At 41.8% G+C, this 16,014-nt stretch overlaps 2 long non-coding RNA genes across 3 annotated transcripts in view; both read right to left on the bottom strand.

Annotated features, from left to right (window-relative positions):
- Window positions 1-16,014, bottom strand: part of LOC146425500 (uncharacterized) — an 865,580-nt gene that overhangs the window by 13,217 nt on the left and 836,349 nt on the right. The gene's annotated exons all lie outside the window — the stretch shown is intronic.
- The window catches only part of LOC146425501 (uncharacterized), a 191,808-nt gene continuing 180,236 nt past the window's right edge, over window positions 4,443-16,014 (bottom strand). Inside the window, exons 2-3 of one of the 2 annotated variants that reach the window (XR_014846526.1) lie at window positions 5,276-5,719; window positions 4,443-5,167 (exon numbers count right to left, since the gene is read on the bottom strand). This is a non-coding gene — a long non-coding RNA (uncharacterized LOC146425501). The other variant, XR_014846525.1, reaches the window with a different exon arrangement.

Raw genomic sequence — 16,014 nt, forward strand, 5'->3', positions numbered from 1 at the left:
CCCCCCTCCCTCATTCCAACCAACAGCACGGCTGGGAGGGGGGAGTAGGGTATGGGATTTTCTCTTTGGTCAGTCCATCAGGGAGAGTAGTCCTCTACTTAGCCATGGGGTCCCTCCCACGGGAGACAGTGCTCTGTGAACTTCTTTGGTGTGGGTCCAATCTGACGAGCAGCACCCGCCTGAATCTGCTGCACATGAGTTTTTGTCCATAGAGTGCAGACTTCTGAGCCGAGGCCAGGCTGCTTCCATCTTGGGAGCAAGACAAGGCCTTTTTCTCTACCGGGACACCCATTGGATAACAGCCTCCTCCAGGCATCCACCTGCTCCTCTGGTGTGGGCACCTCCCCACAGGCTGTGGGTGGATCTCTGCACCCCTGTGGACTCCATGGGCTGCAGGGGACCACCTGCTCCCCCCATGATCTTCACCACAGCTGGCAGAGAGTTTTCAGCTCCGGTGCCTGGAGCACCTCCTTCCCTACCTTCTCCACTGACCTTGGTGTCTCCATGTTGTTTTCCCTCACATATTTTCACCTCCTCCTCCTCCTCTAGCTAAAAAGAAGTGGGTGCTCACATTGTTTTGATTTCTTCTTAAATGTGTTTTCACAGAGGCATAACTAACATCTCTAATTGGCCCAGACTTGGCCAGCAGCATGTCCATCATCTTCAGAGCCATCAGAGATTGGCTCTACTGGACATGGTGAAAAACTTCCAGAACCTTCACACAGGACACACAGGAACCATCTTTGTACCCTACCCCAGTCACTAGCAAAAGCTGGGCTAAGCAAAACTAACTCATGAATACAGGTGTACGTTTTCTCCCAACCCTTCAGCCACTTCTTCAGGCCTACCACAACAGCTTTTGAAGAGTTTAAATTCCTCTTAGATGCTAAAATTATTTTGCTGATGTTCTGGGCTAAGGAAAACCAACACACCTTCTCATGGTACTTCATTTCAACAAAATCTCCCCTTTGAGACTTGTTAAAAAAACCTGTTTTCTTCAAGTCTCAGTTTGATATACGAGGCATCCAACCAATGGAGTTTATCTGGTATCCCTAAGGGGTATTAGGTAATTACTTCCCTTCACCAAAGGGTCTTGGGTTTTGAAATGTTGCATTTCACAATGTTGTTAGCGTTAGATGGAGTCCATTGCAGTCTATACTTCCCTTTCTCATTGCACTGAGTAGTATTGTGGCCATTTACATGTTTCCACATATTTTGCCACACAATTTCTAAATCTGTAGTTAATACTCCCTAAAGTACAGGACTTGTGGCCAATTTGGGGAGGAGTAAACAAGCTATAATTTGCATAAAATTTTTAATTTTTCCAAAGGACTGTATAAGGTGCAGGATTTGATCATATTCCGTTTTCACAATACAAATTAAGATTAAAATTTCAACAAATGCCTCATCAATATTTTTATTAACTATGAAAAAATCAATATTTTATAGATTAAAATTATTATCACTGGCAACAATGCCAATATAAAACAAAACATTGACAACAATCCCTGTGGACAATCAAGTTCAGCATAAGAAAATATAAACTCCCAAGTGGAATTCATTAATTGAAAGGTCTTGATTTCACTCAGTTTCAAAGGTTCCAGTGGGGTATACATGTCCAGTGGTTATCCAAGGGAGCCCTCTTCACACAAGAAAAGTGGATCCAAGAACCAATTCCCTCTACCTTAACAGTGGTGCAAGTGCACTAAATAAGGTCCTTTCCACCTCTAGTTCAACGATGTATCCTTCCAGGTTCAAACATAAACAGTCTCCAGGCGTGAAATTGTGTACTGGAGAGCCAAAGGGAGTGGAGCCTGCTGATTAAGGTACCTGTGTAGGGAGGATAATACCTGAGATAACAAATGATTTCTCATTATCCCTTCCCCTTTAAGTGCATTTGGTCATTTTGTCACTAATAAGATATGGTTTTCCATATAACACTTCAAAAGGGCTTACTCCTTTCCTAACTCATGGGGTTATCTTAATTCTCGTCAAAGCAATAGGCAAAACTTCTACCCATCTAAGTTGTGTTTCCTGAAATAATTATGCAATTTGCCTCAAGAGTCTGATTCATTCTATCTTGAAGCTTGACTGCAGTCTCCAAAGTATATGCAAATTCCCTCTTATTTGGAGAAATTTTGACAGCCCCTGAACTACTTCTGAAACAAAACGGGGTCTATTATCTGAGTAAAAACCCTCAGGGATCCCAAATCTAGGGATTATTTCTTTAAGTAGAATTTTAATAACTTCTCTATCTCAATTGTTTTGGCATGGGAAAGCCTCTGGCCATCCTGAAAATGTATCCACTAAAACAAGCAGATGCTTAGAGCATCCACATTTAGGTAACTCAGAGAAATCTATTTGCAAGCATTACCCTGAAGTTATTCCTCTTTTTACCTCTCCCATAGGGGGCTTCCTTTTTATTTTAGGATTATTTACACAGCAAATTGTACATCCTCTTCTTATTATATTCACATGGAATTGCGTCTTTGGTCCTATAGCATGTCTTTTGATACTACTTATAGCATCAGTTCCCATGTGAGTTTCTTGACATAACTTCTTGAAAAGGGCTTCCATAATTTTAGTGGCTGTGAGAACTTGTTGATTCAGTTATCCACCAACCTTCTGAATTTTTTCAACATTCCAATATTTTTGCCAGTGGATCTTCTTTCTTTCATCTGCATATTGCAACAGAGCTACATTGTTATTGTTACCTCGCCATTGTTCCAATTCTTTTGCCAATGCATTACCAAACAGAGTAAAGCTGTTTCTGAATACTTGAAGGAGCACAGTCCAACAGGTGCAACTTTCTTCCTGTTGTGGAATTCTTCCATTCAAAGGCAAAATTGTTTAGCTTTGTTTATCTATGAGGATACAAAAGAAAGCCTCTTTTAAGTCCAAAACAGTCAAATATGTATTTTTTCCCAATATCGTGGATTAAATTCAGATTGACACTCTCTAAACAGTCCATCAAAGGCTACAATACTTTACACGCTTCCAGTCTGATTTATCCTCACAAGGTTTGCTCCTGTTTTGAGTTCTACTTTAAGTAGAGCCATGTTCTTTGCTTTACCTGGTTTCTTTGAAGCCCATACCAGAGGAATTACCACATCCAGAACTGCACCTCAGGTTCCTCCAGTCTGGTTCATTGGTAAACAGATTCGAGGCTTCCATGTCTTTGCTTGTGGGATGCATAGCTGTACAGTTTTATGAAACAGCTATTCAAGCCTTTAACTTCCATAATAAATCTTGTCCTAGCAAGGGAAGGGGACATTCTGTCATATATAGAAACTCATGAGTTCATGTAGTGCCTCCAACTGTACATTCCATAGGTTATAGAAATGTCTGAGAAGTTCTTTTTCCAGTTGCCCCACAATTGATATTGTAACTTTACTTAGCAGGCCCTTACAGTGACTTACTACTGAATGTTTGGCTCCCCTATCTAGCAAAAATCTATTGTTTCATTCCCCAGCTTTACTGGAACCAGGGGATGAGCTGGGGATACCTTGATATTTCCCCCCAGTCCCCTTCATTCATTGTCAGAATCCTTCAGCATCATGTTAATCTCGACTTTCTGCAACTTTTTACTTATGTCCTGAGATTATTGTCCTATAAACAACATATTAAACATTTTTTTTTTTTAATTTGCCTCATCTTCTGGGTTTAGAACCATCCATTTCTAAGCTACTTCACATAGTCTCTCATAGAAAGCTGATGGGCTTGGACAGATTTTTCTGCTTAGAGACCCCATGCTGTATAACATATAATATCAACTGTTGATACTGTTTCATCTTAGCTTTATTGATTCCCATATTTGGATCCCACCCTAGATCTTTTTTCAAAGGCAAATACTGATCAAGATCCTCTTGTCTATTTCTCTTTCCTCTGCAGTAAAAAGGGTATTCAATCTAGCCTGCATAAACCCCATATTAGGGTTATGATTCAGCGTGACAGTTTCCAAAAGCTGTTATGTTCCTTCAGGATTCTCTTGGTTCAAGCCAACAGATTGCTTCCAATTAAACAAATTCCAAAGTAATAAAGGAGTCATGTACTGACAGACAACAGAGAGAATAGAAATTTTCAGTTCCCCTTGAAGTTGCTAAATAGAGCTTAAAGACTAACTAGCAAAATAGATGTAAAAGTAGACACACAGGATGCTAAATATAGCCAGAATCGGTGGATAAACAGATAATGAGGAATATAGTGGCTTTTGTGGCAAAGCTATGTAAACAAGAAGCAACAGCGCATGCCCTAAGAGAAGTTCAAAGCAAGATCATCTGCAACATTCGGGACACTCAGTGAGTATGGTCACCAGAGACCCCTTTAGATGACCCTCTAGGACCATAAAAGGACTTCCAGTAAGAGGCAGATGCATGCAAATTAGTTCTAGGAAAAGTGATGTTCATGTATTAGCTAAGAAGTATGCTGTAATGAATATGTATTATCATGATGGAATAAATACCCTGTTGTAAAGTTTCACGACACACCCCAAATAGAGGAGATATACATCAGGAGTCCAGCATGCTGAGAATAAAGAACGCCTGCTTTTTAATACTTCAAATTGTGTTAGAAATTTTGGTTTTCAACCAATCATTTCTGGCACCCCAGATGGCTCCCAATAGAGGGAGGAGGAAATTTTGGAGGAAGGTTTGAGGCTGCAGAGGGCTTTAGCTGAGTAATTTAACTGAGTAATCCCTATTGTGTGGGCCAGTGAGATCCCTGGATGATCAAAAAGAGCAGAGCCTGTAAGAATCAAACTAAAATCAGAAGCAGGGCCAGTAAGACAAAAAACAATATCCTTTAAAATTGGAAAGCCAAAAAGGCTTATTACCTGTCATGAACAAATGTTTAAGGTATGGGTTATTGGTGAAGTGTGAGTCTAGATATAATACTCAAATTTTTCCAGTCAAAAAGGCTAATGGTAAAGATTATTGGTAAGTACAGGAGTTCAGAGCACTTAACAAAATAGTAGAAGACATACACCCAGTGGTAGCCAACTGTATTGGTTTTGCACGGCCTGGTTCTCGGTAGCGGTGGGGCCACAGAGGTGGCTTCTGTGAGAATCTGCTAAAAGCTACCACCATGTCCGGCAGAGCCAATCCCTGATGGCTGAGGATGGATGTGCCGCTGGCCAAGGCTGGGCAAATTAAAGATGGTGGTAACACCTCTGTGATAACATATTTAAGAAGAAATCAAAACAAAGTTTGTGGGGCAGGTTTAATTATGACTAGAGAAGAGCAGAGTGACAATATGTGAGAGAAAACAATGGAGACACCAAGGTTAGTGGAGAAGGATGGGGAGGAGGTGCTCCAGGCACCAGAGCCAAGATTCCTCTGCAGGCTGTGGTTAAGACCATGGTGAAGCAGCTGTCCCCCTGCAGCCCATGGGATCCACGGGGGATGCAGAGATCCACTCACAGCCCGTGGAGGAGGAGCCCCACACCAGAGTGGGTAGATGCCTGGAGGAGGCTGTGATCCTGTGGGAGACCTGTGGAGAGAGGGGCCCTGCTTCCAAGGAGGAGCAGCCTGTCCTTGAAGGACTGCACCCCGTGGATGAGGGACCCATGCTGCAGCTGTTTGAGGGGTACTGCTGCCCATGAGATGGCCTCACGTTTTGGGAGGACTGTTGCTCATGAGATGGTGCCATATCAGAGAAGTTCTCAGAGAACTGTTTCCCGTGGGAGGGACCTCACGGTGCAGCAGGGGAATGGCTCTTCTCCCTGAGCAGCGAGAGAAGCCACAGGTGATGAACTGACCAAAACCCCCCTCCCTGTCTCCCTGCACTGTTGGTGGGAAAGAGGGAGGGTTTCGGGGGGGAAAAAGGTGTTTTTAAGGACTTATTTTACTTCTCATTATCCTGCTCTGATTTTTTTAGTAATAAATTCACTTAGTATCTCTAAGTTGAGCCAGTTTTGCCTGTGATGGTAGTTGGTGAGTGATTTCTCATGGTCCTTATCTCAACCCACGAACTCTTTGTTGTTTTCTCTCCTCTGTCCAGCTGCAGGGGGGAGTGAGCAAGCAGCATTTATGGGTGCCTGGCATCCAGCCAGGGTCAAAACACGACAATAACCCATACACACTCTTAACCACACTAAAAAAGAATTTGGAATGGTTTAATAGATTTAAAGGATGCCTTTTACTGCATACTTCTATGCCGCAACAGCCAGAAACTATTTGCATTTGAGTGGGAAAATCCACAGACAGGAAGAAAGACCAAATTGACTTGGACTGTACTGCCACAAGGATTTAAAAATAGACCCAGAATTTTTGGGAATCAACTGGCAAAGGAATTAGAGGAATGGAAGACCTTTAATCTGCAAGAGGCTCTGTTACAATATGTTGATGATAACTTGATAGCCACCAAAACTAAAGAACAATGCCAAGACCTAACTGTTGAATTGTTAAACTTTTTAGGATTAAATGGTACAAGGTATTGAGGGAGAAAGGTGCAAGTGATGAAGAAGACTGCGACCTTTCTGGGTTTTGAAATTCTCTGAGGTCAAAGGAAACTAAGCACAGAAAGTGAAGAGGCTATCTGCTGGCTTCCGGAATCACAAACTGTGAGAGAATTGTGTGCCTTTTTCAGAATGGTTGGGTGGTGTCACTTGTGGATCAGTAATTACAGATTACTAATCCACCCTTTGTATGGACTTTTAAAAACCACCCACAAGGATTTTATTATATGGACTGATGATACCCAAGCTGCATTCAAACAACTTAAGAAAGCACTAATGAGAGCTCTGGCTTTAGGCTTGCCAGATCTCATGAGATCTTTTGAATTATTCACTTATGTGAGACAAAATATCACCTTGGGAGTTCTAGCACAATTTCTAGGGGACTAGAGGTGAGCTGTTGCATATTATTCTCAATAGCTCAATAATGTGAGCCAAAGATTGCCGAGCTGTTTGCAAACAGTCACAGCTATGGTGCTGTTGATTCAGGAAACTTGTAAATTGACTCTGGGACAAAGCATGAGGGTCTATGTACCACATATGGTACAAAGAGTCTTGGAACAAAAGGGGGGCCACTGGCTGTCTCCCAGCTGAATGCTTAAGTACTAAGTGGTACTAATGGAACAGGACAACATTACCCTCAAAGCCACCTCTATTGTTAATCCTTCCATGTTTCTGTCAGCCATTGAAATAGAAAGTACTCCAGAACATGACTGCCTACAATCAAAGAAGTTTATTCCAGCTGACCAGATTTAAAGGACATCCCAATAGAGGATCCATATTGGGAACTATACATGGATGGAAGTAGCTTTGTTCGCAACAGAAAATGCATGTCAGGATACACAGTAACTACCCTAAACAAGGTAATTAAATCTAAGGCTCTCACGTCAGATGTTTCAGCACAGAAGGCTGAACTGGTTTCTCTCACCTGGGCATTGGAACTAAGCAAAAGAAAGTAAATATCTGGGCTAATTCTAAGTATGCTTTTGGCATAGTGCGTGGCCACAGAGCAATCTGGAGAGACAGGATTGTTATCAGCACAAGGTACAACAATCAAACATGGGACAAAAATATTACACTTATTAGAAGCAGTACAAAAACCAGACGAATTTGCAATTATGCACTATAGAGCACACCAGACAAATAAAATAGGGCCAAAATACAGAAATTACTTAGCTGACAGGGCAGCTTAAAGAGGCTGTGGAAAAAGGCATCCACGTTTTGGTTCTGCAACAAGAGATTAGTCTACCATATATTAAGCCAGAATAAAGTGCAAAATATTGTCAGTTAATTGAAATATTAGAAGCAAGATTTCACCCCAGTGGATGGGCAGTCACCCCTACTGGACAAGTAATAGTTCCTGAGGCAATTATGAGAGAAATAGCACCAGTCTACATATTGGAGTGCAGAGAAATTGTTGAAACACTTAAGAAAGACAGTAAGTAGCTCCAAGATGACAGAAATAGTATATTTAAAGACTCAAAAGTGTGGCACATGTAAAAGAAATAACCCAAATACTGGAAATAAAGTGGTAATAGGGGCTATGAAATCTGGTAATTCACTGGGAGATTATTGGCAAATAATTTCCACATAAAGAGAGCTATAAATATCTTTTCATTTTAGTGGATACCTTTTCTGGGTGGCCTGAAGCATTTCCCTGTCACACAAACATGGCAAAAGAAGTGCTAAAAATATTGCTAAATCAAATAATTATGTGCTTTGGAGTTCCTCTGATAATGTCATCAGACAGAGGGTCTCATTTTCTAGCAAAAATAGTGGAAAAAATTAGCAAGGCCTTGAAAATTTAGTGAGACTTATACTCCATACCAGCCACAAGCTAGTGGAAAGGTAAAAAGGATGAATTATACTCTTAAGCTGCAACTCAATAAAATCTGTCAAGAAACCTCGTTGACTTGGATACAAGCCCTCCCAATTGCTTTGTTGAGAATTAGGATCCAACCTAGGTGCACAGAAAAATTAAGCCCCTATGAGCTGCTATATGGTTGCCCCTATCAAACTCCACATATTCCACAGGATGAGCATGGTAAAGGTGGGGTAGACCTCAATAACTACCTCATATCTTTAGGTAAAATATTGCAGGATTTATAATGGGCAGTTGTCGTCACCAGACCGACAGGACTAGACACACCAGTGCACAAATTGCAACCAAGAGACCGGGTGTACCTTAAGGACTGGGACCCAGCACCTCTCCAACCAAAGTGGAAAGTACCCTACCAAATATTGTTAACCACATCTACCACAGTAAAGTTGAACAGTAAAGGACATTGGGTGCATTATTCTAGAATCAAAAAGGCTCCAGCTCCATGGAACATGGAATTATTGTCCCCAACCCAAAAAAGAGTGAGGAAAGAGAATGAGTAACCTTATAACTAAAATATTACTTATATCTGTATCTTGACAGCGAACCAAAATCTTTGTTCGCCAAAGACACCTTTAGAGTTTCACCAAGGGATTAGTCATTAAAATTCTTATGAAAATTTAAAGATCAAAATAGCTAAAATATTAAATGTAATTGTTGGATATGTTCTCACACAATGTTGGGAGTGTAAGGCCCCAAACAACCTTGCTCAATGAGATGCTTAAAAGGGCTTACGGTTGTTCACATACTCTGAGTTAGATGCACAGGAGAAATACCAACTAGATATTCTCAAGAGGTCAAAACAACAAAAAGAACTTTACTGGCAACTATAGAAAATCAGAGGACTTTGGCAAAAGGTTTAGAGCAGCATTCAAGCAACACTTCCCAAAGCATTAACTTAGCCCATTCAACTTAGAAAACTTTAAGCCCATTTGAAATTACTCAAAAATTCCAAAGAGAGGGAATTAGAAGAAGAAACAAAGACAGAAAATATATAGAAAGGCACACATATAGCTACCAACTCCTGGGTTCCAGTGGGGTTCAGAAAGAAATTCCAAGAAGAGGTAGGGTCAAGACATTTGCTTGCTTCATGTTTGGCCTTAAATACCCCTTGGTCTTCCTGCTTCAATTTGTTAGAAAGTTTCTTCAAACTTCCTTCTTCAAATTGTGTTAGAAAGTTTGTTTTTTAGCTGATTTTGGTATCAGTAAAAACACTGGCAGACCCTCTGCCCCCACTATTTCTCTTAAAGGTGTCTGTATCACTAGCAGAGTATGCCTCCGAGACCAGCCCACAATAGACACTTCCCATATGCTCTATTTTGATCTCTATTCTCCTTATCTGTCCCCACCTTGATGTTACATAGGGATGAAAAGGAGGAAACTAAGATTTGCACATCTTCAGGTTCATCCCCTCTGCAACATACAATCCCTTGCTTTACACCTCCTTCTCCTCAATATATGGCATCAGCATACTCTCCCCCAATTTACACTTTTTTTGAATACCTGCATCTCTATACAATGTCATAAAAGCATCATCATAAAAACCTCATCCCATTTACCAAGTCAGTGACAAAGCAACATCAACTGCAAGATAATATTAAACTGCAATAACATGTTCCCCATCCTCTGATTTATATGGTGGTCACCATAACCCTAACCCTACAATATCTCTTCATTTTATCTTTAGTCATTGGGTTACCTCCAAACTTATAATTTTTCAAAATACAACCCAGAAAACTACAGAGAGCAATTACGGACTGTCTTGATACCATACTTAATAAGGCCCTTTCTGCTTCTCACACAACCCCACCAGCAAGTAGGCTGGGGGTGTGCAAGAAGGTTGGAGGGGATAGCCAGGACAGCTAACCCAAACTGACCAAAGGGTTATTCCAGACCATATGATGTCATGCTCAGTATATAAAGAGGGGAGGGAAGGAAGAGGAAGGGGAAGACATTTGGAGTGATGGAGTTTGTCTTCCCAAGTGACCGCTACATGTGATGAAGCCCTGCTTTCCTAGAGATGGCTAAACACCTGCCTGCCCATGGGAAGCAGGGAATTAATTCCTTGTTTTGCTTTGCTTGCATGCACGGCTTTTTCTTTACCTGTCTTGTACAGAAACAACAGGGATTTATTTGCGAAAGTAATACCATTAAGGCCCAAGACATTTGTCTTGACACTGAACAAAATGTTTGTCAGTTTGAAATATATCCTGATAAAACCCTTGAAAACCTACTTGTATATATTGGAAAAGGATGTGCTTGTATGAAAACAGCTGGTTTTACTTGGAGAAACTGGCTGCTCATGGCTTGGATGGGCATATTCTGCTGGATAAAAAATTTGGATGGGAATGTTGATCTGCTGCAGAGTAGGAAGGCTCTACAGAGGAATGTATGTAGATAGGCTGATTGATGGGCCAAGGCCGATTGTATGAGATTCAACAAGGCAAAGTGCTGGGTCTGTAGTTGGGTCACAACAACCCCATGGAATGATACAGGCTTGGGGAAAACTGGCTGGAAAGCTGCCTGGTAGAAAAAGACCTAGGGATGCTGGTTGACAGCCAGCTGAACATGACCTAGCAGTGTGCCCGGGTGGCCAAGAAGGCCAATGGCATTCTGGCTTGTATCGGAAAAAGCATGGCCAGCAGGGCTAGGGAAGTGATTGTCTCCCTGTGCTCGGCATTGCACCTTGAATACTGTATTCAGTTTTGTGTCCCTCACTACAAGAAAGACATTGAGGTGCTAAAGCATGTCCAATGTACAGCAACAAAGCTGGTGAAGGGTTTGGAGAACAAGACTTATAAGGAGAGGCTGAGGGAACTGGGGTTGTTTAGTCTGGAAAAAAAGGAGGATGAGGGGAGACCTTATTGTACTCTACAACTACCTGAAAGGATGTTGTAGATAGGTGGGTATCAGTCTCTTTTCCCAAGTAGCAAGTGATAGGACAAGAAGAAAGTGGTTGAGTCATCATCCCTGGAGGTATTTAAAAGAAGTGTAGATGTGGCACTTTGGGACATGGTTTAGTGGTGGACTTTGTAGCATTAGGTTAATAGTTGGACTCAATGATCTTAAAGGTCTTTTCCAACCTAAATGATTCTATTCTATGAGAGTAAATTCCTGACAGTTAAACCTCAGTACACATGTACTCATAAGGCATTTTCAAGAAGAATTGGATGTCCTGTAACTCCTTTACAATACCCATTCCCCTTTATCCTAGCGTATGATTTAGATTCCAGTTTTGATCAAACTTTTGACACACACAGATTTGGAGAAATCGAATCACTAGCTATCAGCATCTCCTAGGCTTATCAACTGCCAACAACCCAATGTGAAGTGCATTCTTCTGCTAGGACTAAAGCACTTCTTCACTTTGAGGGGAAAAAAGTAATTCACGGTGAAAGGAATAAGGGAATGTCTTTACAAACATGGCTGGTAAGATAAGACCTGAGTCTGCTGGTAAGATAAGACCAATACTGAGAGATAGAAGAAACAATGGGAAGGAGTTCCATAGGAATTCCACTGATTGACTTACCCAAGGCTGTGTTAATAAACTACAAGAACAGAGACATAAGAAAAAGAAGAAAGGGGAGATGTGTATTAAGAGGGTTTGCATTGGGGGGATGTATATTATGCAGGGTCTGCATTAGGCATTCTGGGAAGTCTGTACCTCTCGAGTACCTCAGCCAATGGGGAAAGAGAGAGGGGAACTGTGGCCAAGAATTAGGATAAAAGAGGCTGTGTCCTCTATCAATTTGAGAGACCCCATGGGAAATGCCCATGACCTCTCCCTTAATTCATTAGTAAAGTTACAGGACTTCTGTGTCTCCTCTTTGGACCTAAAACTCTGGAGTTTGTGAATTAATTTTCCTAACAACTGTACCTTAAATCTGAGAATACCCTCACAGAGGTACACACAGAAACATAAAAAATCTCAAGTTAGACAACTGTGTGTAGGAGTGAAATGAAGAACTGATGAAGACACAAAAATAATGCCATTTAAGGAAGACAAAGATATTCAGTCAACCAAAAAAAAAATCTCATTTACTGGCCAACCATAAAAGAGATTTGTTTGAAGGCAAGAAGCAGGAGAGGCCACCACCAAAGCAAGCCATCTCATACCAGCTCAAAACTCTTCCAGTGCCTGTGGCAAACTTCGTGAAAAACAAACGTCATTCCCCTCCCCCCCATCCTTCAGCTTTACTGCCGAAAATAACCTTTCTCAGTCCCTAACTAAGAGGACTTTACATCTCACTTAGTAAAAGCAGTTTGGATATAGTCTGCATACTTGGCATGCATTTAAGAGAACATTTCTTCCCAGAGAAGCAATAAACTGTTATTTTGTGAATAAATGGTAGATATGTCCAAAAGCAGGTACTCATTAAAACTGAAGAAAACTTCTACCTAGAATTTCATTCTCTCCACCTTGCTATCCTCAGAGTCAAAGGAAAGAAGCAAATGCTTGCTTTCTATTACATATTCCAAAATGGACACCAATCCATTGTACAAGATTACACTTTAAACCTGTCATGGTTTAAGCCCAGCTGACAACTAAGCACCATGCAGCTGCTCACTCAACCCCTACACCCCAGCAGAACAGGAAAGAGACTCAAAAGTAAAACTTGTAGGTTAAAATAAGAACAGTAAATAATTGAAATAAAATTAAAATATAATAATAAGACTAAATATTTTTAAAAATAAGATTAGAAAAACCCAAGTAAAAACAAGTTATGCACAATACAATTTCTCACCACCTGCTGACTGATGCCAAACCCCATCCCTGAACTCTGATCAGCCCCCCTTCCAGGCAACTCCCCTTAGTTTATATACTGGGCATGATGCTCTATGGTGTGGAATATCCCTTTGACCAGTTCGGGTCACCTGTCCCAGCTGTAGTCCCTTCCAGTTTCTTGTGCACCTGTTCACTGGCAGAGCATGAGACACTGCTAAGTCCTTGACTAAGGGTAAGCACTACTTAGCAACAACTAAAATGTGTGTTTATCAACATTATTCTCATACTGAATCCAAAACACAGCACTGTACCAGCTACTGAAAAGAAATGAACTCTATCACAGCCAAAAGCAGGACAAAACCTCAGAAAGAAGAATAACAGTCAGGGAGACCACACAGGGTCAGCTGGAACTGACGGATTTACTAGTTGCAAGTGGCTGCATCACTACAATGTCAATTTTATAGTGACAGACACAGAATAACCTCACAGGGACCTTATTTTCAGAATGGCACAAGACTTCACTGAAGATGCATGCTGTGTGTGTGTGAGGGAAGAGCTGCATTTCTACAGACTGTGGAAAGCAACAGATAATTAATCTGCACAGAAGCCCAAAGACAACTACTCCAGCCAAGGTCTTAAGATGTCAGGAAAAAACAGGTACACCTGCATGACTGACTCCCAGTCCTGCCATTAGCCAGCTCCATTCTTAATCTCCTGCTCCACAGATCAAACCAGTGATGAGGTCCCCGCTTCTTCTCTTACCACATTCAGTCTTCAATTTCACAGCAAGGAAGATACAACTCAAGAGAGTAAAAGAGATATAGTATTTAGCTAAGAAACTTAATGATCTTGAATTTTATAAGGAACTGTATTGAAATTAGTTAAGAAATTTGTGTTTCTGTGACTTTGCTTAGTTTTTATAATCTTGTTGCTTTACCTGCTCTTAGTTCTAGTTAATGGATAACTGTTCTATATAAAATAAGGTAGATGTTATGGGAAAGAACAGGTAGTAACTCAGGCTTAGACTCTGATGAATGTGTTATACCTGTGGTAAGGAAAAGCAGCTATACCACAGAAGTTTCAGTCAAAAGAGTATTGTTTTAGCTAGAGGAGCCTTGGAGTTATTTTATAACTAGAGATGAATTAGATGTCTAAATAAGAAATTAGAATAAAATAATAAATGGAACATCACAAGAAGAAAAAGCACATGCATGAGGCTTGAAAGGCCATCTGGAGGACAGCATGACAAAGATTATAGTGATGAAGTAACAGAAGATCTCCCCCTGACCCCTCCTCAAAATTACCAGAAAAGAACATTAGATGGTGTCGGGGGTTGAGTACATTTAGAATTTCTTCCCATTCCTGTTACTAAGCAACAAATAGTTGTATGTTTAGAGCCATCAAGTCTTTTGTAAAAGACAAAAGCTGGGCTTGGGCAGGGCAGGGTAAGGGAAGAGCCGGCCCTTGGAATGCTGGCTGGTGGTTCGGACGCTGGGAGGAAAGGCTGCTCTTTGCTTTTCGGCTGCCACCGGAGGAAATCCAACTGTGCCCTGTTTTTCTCTTCTCCTGGCTGGGTGAGCTTTTGATTCAACCTTTTTTCCCACTGGGAAGGGCACGTTTCCCCAGGCTGCGTTTTTTCCCGCAGCTGCTGCCGGGAGAGTCCGGCTGCCTCTGCTGCCTGCCCCCGCCCTCTGCCGCATGAGACCGCGGTGTCTGCTGTGACTGCAGAAATCCTTGCTACCTCGCTGGCTAGCCAGGAGAGAGAGCCAGCTCCTACCCCCTGCCGCCCTGCTTTCTTGCTGCTCTGAGCTGCTTCGCTGCCCTCCGCGCTTCTCAGCCTGTCCGCCATTACCAGCTGCCTGAGGCTGACCTGACCCTGCGCCACATCGCCACCTGCAGCCGCTCGGGAGTCATCGTACCTGCCCTGCCCGGCTGGGAGCTCAACAGCGCCCCTGCTGCTTGCAACTGTGATTACACCACACGGGAAAAGACTCGGCAGCTCACAAGTCATCTGCTATTGGTTTTCTGGTTCTAGTTGTGGTTGCTATTATTGTTATTGCTTGTTTATAGATACTAGTAAAGAACTGATATTCCTTTTTTCCCATACCTTTGCCTGAAAGCCCTTGATTTTCAAAATTAAATAATTCGGAGGGAGGGGAAAAAATCACATTCTCTGTCCTAAGGGAGGGTTCAACCTCTCTTGGCAGACACCTGTCTTTCAAACCAAGACAGATGGCAATACTGCTTCACAGAAAAACAGCAAGAAGAAACATGATACACTTGTATCTGACAAAATAGTGGCCTGAACTCAGAAGAAGGGGGGGCAAAAGTTGCAGTGTATATAAACCCCTGTAAGTCTTTGCTTCATCGGACATCCTTGGCGAATAAATTACTGCTTGTCCCCAATACTGGCCAGCATCATTATTAGGGACGTTACTTCAACAACTCCTAAGTTGTTGAATTTTGAACCTTTTGATTCTCTCATTCAAGAGGCTGCATATACCGTACAGTCTACATAGGTAAGCTGAGGGCTTTCCTTGAATGAAAGCTTTTGGAATTAAAAAGCACATGTTGTTCCCCTCTCTCACCCTGGCCTTTTGCTCACCTTGTCTGACCCCAGTGATAGGTAATGCAGATAAATCAGAGGACCAACCCATGCCAGCATCAGTTGCCCCTATACACAAGAAGAAATGAACATGAAAGACAGGTCATTTAGTAAAGGAGGATAAAGCAGGACCATCACAGGAACAGGAGGAAGAGGCAGAACCAGAACAAGAGAGAACCACTCAATCCTTATTCTTGAGTGAGCTGCAAGACATACTAAAAGATTTCAGCCATCATCCAGGTGCACATAGCATCCCAGCATCAGAGCAGCCAGGTGATAATGGGGCTAACAGTTTGGAATAAGAGGATAGAGAAGCCAAGCAGCTGGGATCACTTTCTAGTCAAATAGGCATT

This window comes from Lichenostomus cassidix, chromosome W (assembly GCF_008360975.1).
Source record: "Lichenostomus cassidix isolate B80296 chromosome W, HeHo_3.0, whole genome shotgun sequence".
Lineage (NCBI taxonomy): Eukaryota > Metazoa > Chordata > Aves > Passeriformes > Meliphagidae > Lichenostomus > Lichenostomus cassidix.